This window comes from Chrysochloris asiatica, unplaced genomic scaffold (genome assembly GCF_000296735.1).
Source record: "Chrysochloris asiatica unplaced genomic scaffold, ChrAsi1.0 scaffold00029, whole genome shotgun sequence".
Lineage (NCBI taxonomy): Eukaryota > Metazoa > Chordata > Mammalia > Afrosoricida > Chrysochloridae > Chrysochloris > Chrysochloris asiatica.
Window position 1 is genome coordinate 12,993,818 of NW_006408547.1, and position 6,884 is coordinate 13,000,701.

At 39.7% G+C, this 6,884-nt stretch overlaps 1 pseudogene; it reads left to right on the forward strand.

Annotated features, from left to right (window-relative positions):
- Nucleotides 1-1,988: 1,988 nt before the first annotated feature.
- LOC102837034 lies at nt 1,989-2,340 on the forward strand (annotated as a pseudogene).
- The last annotated feature ends 4,544 nt before the right edge of the window (nt 2,341-6,884 follow it).

A 6,884-nucleotide genomic window follows, 5' to 3' on the forward strand; every position in this document is an offset into this window, starting at 1 on the left:
TATCCCATGGGTGACCCTGCTGATATTTAAAATACCAGTGGCATATCTTCTGGAATCACAGCAACACACAAACCACGACAGTAGGACAAACTGACAGATGAGTTGTAGACTCTTGCCATAGTATAGTCTTTTCGGAATATTGGATATCATATCACATCACCCTCCAATAGTTTTACTTTATGCTTATGATAAAATCTGGTATGATGTTGTAGGGTAAGCACTGGACCACAAGATTGGTTTGAGCTGCAAGTTCAGTGGTTCAAACTCACCAGCCTCTTCTCAGAAACCCTATGCAAGGTCACTATGAGTCGGAACCAACTTGATGGCACTTGTCTAATTTCAGACTTGAGAAAATCATAGGTACTGGTTTAGTATCCACTCTGGAATTATTGAGTTTGGGTTCTACCACCCTTTTAAACTGTGACTTCAGCATCCTGGTGGTGTGGCACTGTAGTATAAACTCTGAGCTTCTCACCACAAGGTTGGCAATTCCAACCCACCAGCCACTCCTCAGAAACCCTACACAGGGTTGCTATGAGTCAAAACAAGCTTGACAGTACTTAACAACAAATCTCATTTACACTCTCTATAAAATGTGGATAGTATAATATTTGACTTTTTATGGTTCTGAGTAAATGCAATCACCTAAATAAATGGTTTTGTAGAAGTTATGGGTCTGTAAGAAGACTCAACAAATCATAATCTTGGTATAATCACTCAGGTCTTTCCTGGGATTCTGCAAGAACTTGTAAATAAATTAACAGTCTTCAGACTCTTCTGACTCATTTTAGTCTTTTTACACATTCTGCTTACACAAGAGGATAAGCACTGGAGTGCTAACCTCAAGGTTGGCAGTTTAAGCCACCAATCACTCAGTTAGCAAAAGATTAACCTTTCTGCTTCTGTAGAGATTTACCAGCTCGGAGGCCCCAGACAGTGTCACTCTGAGTTGGAACTGACTCACGAGAAGTGAGTGTGGTTTTGGATATGCTTGGCTATGTGCCATGGAGTCGGTTCCGACTCATAGTGACCCTGTACAGGGTTTCCGAGGCTGTAAATCTTCCCACAGAACTGCGGGTAATTTCAAACTGCTGACCTTAAGGTTCTCAGCCTGATTTGTAACCACTACACTACTAGAGATTTTTCTGTTATCTGGTGTGGCACAGTGGGTTTATGCGTTGGACTCCGTAGTCAATTTGAACAATAAGATTGGCAGATCAAGGTCACCAGCTGCAATTTGGAAACCATAAACGGGTTGCTGTGAGTCAGAACCGATTTGATGACATTGCAAAGATGTCAGCTTAAGGACTAAGTTGCACCTGACCCAAGCCTTGGTATTTTCAATAACCTCATATGCATGCGAAAGCTGGACAGTGAATAAGGAAGACCATGGAAGAATTGATGCTTTTGAGTTATGGTGTTGAAGGAGAATATTAAAAGTGCCATGGGCTGCCAAAAGAACCAATAGATCCGTTTTGGAAGAAGTGCAGCCAGAGTGCTCCTTGGAGGCCAAGATGGCCAAACTTCGTCTCTCATACTTCAGACATATTGTCAGGAGGAACCAGTCACTGGAGAAGGATATCATGTTTGGTAAGGTGGAGGGTCAGAAAAAAAGAGGAAGACCCCTAACAAGATCGATTGGCCAAGTGGCTGCATCGATGGACTCAAGCATGGCAACAGTAGTGAGGTTGGCCCAGGATCGGGCAGTGTTTCATTCTGCTGTGCATAAGGTCGCTATGAGTCGGTACTGACTCGATGGCACCTAACAACAACAACAATCTGATACAATCTGGTCAAAACTCTATTAGAGGTAGCTGCTTCGTTTTGCTGGAGGAGAGAGGTGGTCTGGAACATTTCAGGTTGTTTGAAGGAATTTTGGTCTTTTGGGCACAGTACAAATCGAGGTGAGGGAAGAGGGAGGAAAATCCCCCGGATCCCTGCAGGATTACTTTATTCAAAAGGGAAAAAATAATAAGAAAATACTCAACATGCAAAAATCTTTTGAAGAAAATGAAAGAAAGCCGCCAGAAGATGGCAAAGGCGGAGGAAGACCGCTCTTCAGGAGATGTCCCACAGGCGGCAGGACAGCATCAACCTTCCTGAGAAGGTGTAAGCCAGGAAGCACAAGGACACGTTGGAGGAGGGCTGGCTCAACCTGGCCAGAGATTTAAAGAGGACACTCCTGTTAGGCATTTGGACCCTAAAGAGATGATAAGAGGAGTAGATGAGTTGGAAAGGCTTAGGGAAGAGATGAGAAGTGTAAGAAGTAAGTTTGTGATGATGCATTGGAAGCAAAGCCATTCTAGAAGCCGTCCTTATCCTGTGTGCTTTAGGCCTTGAATTCTTTGTCTGATATTAAGATCTGGCCCCTGCTTTCGCTTTGTTAGCATTTTCTGATGTATCTTTGATCTTCATTTTACTCTTAATAATCTGGTGGTATTTTGTTTAGGTAGTTTTCCTTTTTTCCAGCATCTCATTGGATTTTGTATGTAAACACTTCTCCTAGGTCTGTTTTTCAATTGGAAAGTTTCACACATATGCATGGAAAGATGTTCATTCCATATTATAAAGTAGAACATAACAAGATACAAAACAGCATATTGAGTATCAGTTCACATATGTAGGATAGAAATCCCAAATTGTGTGTGTGTGTGTGTGTGTGTGTGTGTGTGTACACATCATATATCAGAAACTTAACTGCTTATTTCTATGTGGTGTGAGTTTTTTGTTTTTCTGCTTTTTGCTTATATGTGTTTTTTAATGAACGCATTACTTGTGTCATAAAAAAAAAACAACAAAAAAACAAAAAAACCTCTATTAGAGCTGTAGTATGCTTTATATAAATGTTAAGCTTCTATTTTGTCAATGACCATGCTAAAAAAATTTGCCAAAAACAATCATGTATTTGCATTGCCCAATAAGGAGTCCTGGTGGTATGTTGAGTTGCATGTTGGGCTGCTAACCACATAGTCAACAGTTCAAATACATTAGCCATTAGCTACTCTGTGGGAGAAAGAGGAGGTTTTTGTCAGAAAAGATTTATAGTCTCAGAAAGCCTACATAGGTTCTCTATGAATCAGAATCAATTAGATGGCAGTGCATTTAATTGTTCAGTAGCTCTTCTGCCAACCTTAGAAATCCTACACTTCAACTGAAACTCTTTTTGTAGTCACTACGTAGCCCTTGGAGTCCTGGTGGCATTGTGGATTGATGCACTGGACTACAAATTTGGTTTGAACTGCAAGGTCTGTCTTTCAAATTCACCAGTCACTCCTCAGAAACCCTATCTGGGATTGCTGTGAGTCAGAACTGACTCAATGGCACGTAACAACAACAACACACACCTTACATTTTCAGGTAGCACAGACTTGTCCTCATCCTTGTCTGGAATGATCTTTTTCTGCTTGGGAACCTATAGTTTCTTGAAAGCATAATTTTCTAGTTATTCTCCTGCAATCACTCGCTAAGAGCGTCCCTTCGCCTTGTTCCCTAAGTACTTTATGTGAACTTCTCTTGACAGGTTCATCACAGTGTATTGTAGTGATGAGTCTTAGAATGCAACTCAAGACTATAGTAAATACACTATGAATTCATTTTATTGTCATTTTCATATATTATCCATATTTTAATAATGTTTATGTCATGTTCTCTGTATGTAATAGTGTAGAAGAACAAAAGACCTCTCTACCTCCCATCCTCTCTACTACCTATGAGAAACTACTATAAACTCTCACACTTGTTTCTTCTGAGGCTATGACTACATAGCATTATGTAATGTGTATCTCATTAATGTTTTGTTTACCAGTTTGATGTTATCTTTTGCTTTATAATCAGTACAGAATATATCATCTTCCTCAACTCTCTCAACTCCTACTCATAAGACAATTGTAGTACAGATTTTAGCTTTCTTTATCTTTGCTAATTATACAAACTTGCTTACAATTTCATTTCCAATTCTATCAAATATGAAGTTTGTCACTGTTATGATGCCAATGCCAGCACTTGTTTATAATTTGCCTTTGTACAACTACCACACTCCCAACATAAGCCACTTTGACCTCTGTAAGATCAGCACTGGACTGTGAACCACAAGGCCATCGGTTCAAACCCAGCAGCTGCTCCTTGAAAACACTGTACAGAGTCTCTATGAGTCAGAACCAACTCAGCGGCACTTAACAACAAAAACAACAATAATCTGTAAGCATCCACCAGTCGTCTTTCAGTTTGTCATACTGTGGTGGCTTGCATGTTGCTATGATGGCAGCAGGATTACCCATAGTACATAGGTTTCAGTGGAACTTCAGATTAAGATAAACTAGAAAGAAGGAAGAAATGGACCACTTCAGAAAAATTACCCACTGTTAAACTTTTGGATAGCCTCAGAATATTGTCTGATATAGTTCCAGAAGATGAATCTCTGTGATTGGGAAGAACTCTAAATATGCCTGGGAAGGGTGACTCCTCAGAGTAGACTCAATCATAATGAAGTAGGGCAATGTTTGTGGGACCTTCATTTACCAATGTGGCATGGCTAAAAATGCGAAGAATCACCTGCAAACATCTATTAAGAATTTGAACATAAAAAGTACAAAGTATGAACTAGCAAAATGGAAGTTGCCAAAAATGAGATGGAACACATAAAAATAGATGTTTTTGGAACTAATGAAATGGACTGATACTGGTCATTACACATTAGACAACACATGATCTACTGTACCAATGTGACAAAATTAAGAGGAATAAAAGGTAATTTCAAGATCTATCCTGAAGTACAATGCTGTCAGAGATAGGATAATATCCGTACATCTGCACGGAAGACCAGTAAATATAATTATTGTTAAAATTATGCACCAAGCACCAATACCACTGATGAGAAAACTGAAAAGTACTACCAACTTCCGGAGTCTGAAATTGATCAAACATGAAATCAAATTGCATTAATAATTACTGGTTATTGGACTGAGAATGATAAAAAAAGAAGAAATGTCAACAGTTGGAAAAAATATGGCTTTAGTAATAAAAACAAAGCCAGAGAGTGCATGATAGGATTTTGAAAGACCAATGAATTATTCATTGCAAATAGCATTTTTCAACCATACAAAGCATGACTATATACATGGACATCACCAGATGGAATACACAGAATCAAATTGACTACATCTCTAGAAAGAGACAATAGAGAAGTTCAATATTTTCAGTGAAAATAAGTACTGGGGCTGACTGTGGAAAAGGCAATCTGCAAGTTCAAGTTACAGCTGAAGAAAATTAAAACAACTCCAGTGTTTCGTTCTGTTGTGCATAAGGTCGCTATGAGTTGGTACCGACGCAATGGAACCTAACAGCAACAAACAAATGGGACCAAAATATGACCTTGAGTATATTCCACCTGAATTTAGAGACTATCTCAAGAATAGATTGGACATATTGAACACTAATGTCCAGACAAATTGTGGGATGACATCAAGGACTTTATACATGAAGAAAGCAGAAGGTCATTAAAGGAAAGAAAGAACAGACTAAAGTGAAGGTCAGAAGAGACTCTGAAACTTGTTCTCAGACTGCAGCCTTCATGAAGAATAATACTTCAACATAGATAAAACTCACTACCAGACCAATATGCGGCATCATGCTGACAGGAAAAGACTGAAGTTGTCAAGGACTTCATTTCATTTTACTTGGATCCGCAATCAATGCTCATGGAAGCAACAGTCAGGATACCAAAAAACTATTGCATTGGGAAAATCTTCTATATTAAAAAGCAAAGATGGCACTTTGAGGACTTAGTTGCACCTGATGCAAGGCATGATATTTTCAGTCACCTCATAGGCATGTGGAATCTGTTCAGTGAATAAGGAAGAGGAAGAATAATTGATCCCTTTGAATTACAGGATTGTGGCCTATGTGCTGGATTTCTCCCTAACAGCTCGAGGATGGTGGCTGCACCATTCATTCTGATGTTTGTTTTTTCTGGGTGATCCTCTGAGAGATTACCAGGATTTGTCTTATGAGCAAGTCCTTTGCTTTCTCATAGAGGCCTTATGGGCAAACTAAACAACTGCCTAGACGTGCTGGTTGAGCTGATGCATATGCTGACAGTGCACCTCCAAAATTCGACCTTCATTTCTGGAGATCAACAGCAGCAGCAAAGATCAAATGGTGTCTGGATTTCAGGAGGTATCCTTCTACTGAAGTGAGGAGAACAAGTCCCTGAAACAGAGAAGCAGGACATAGAGGCATAAACTATGTATCCCCTGGAAATCTCTGCCTGCTTATCCTCCCAGCTGGTGCCCTACAGACACCTAGGACACATGACAGGGCATGGCCCAGGTCCTAGCTATTGGTTCTCTGAGCCAACTTTCAGGAGAGACAACATTACATGCAAATAAACCAAAGGTGCAAAACTGATAAGACTTTGTCTTGGATCTCCTGATTCTTGGAACTTGAAACCTGTGCACACCATAAAGTGTGTGTCCACTCATTATTGGGGTTGGGGAGGAGTGTTCTAATAATATAGTCACATACCTACTGTACCTCAGTATGTTGGAAGAACTGCAAACAGAATGTTCCTTAGGAGTGACAGTAGTAAGACTTTATCTCTCATGCTCTGCACATGTCAGAAAAGAGCAGTTCCTGGCAAATGTTAAGTAGAGAGTCAGCAAAAACCAGGAAAACCCTCAAGGAGATGGATTGACACATCGGCTACTAAAACAATTGGCTCAAACATAACATGATTTTGAGGATGGTGTAGGCCCTGACACACTATTGTTCTGCTCCCCACAGGGTTCCTATGAGTCAGAACCTACTCAACAACACCTATAAACAGTTATAAAAACTACAGCTATAGTGAAGTATTCTATAGTGGGTTTATTTTTTTTTTTTTCAGT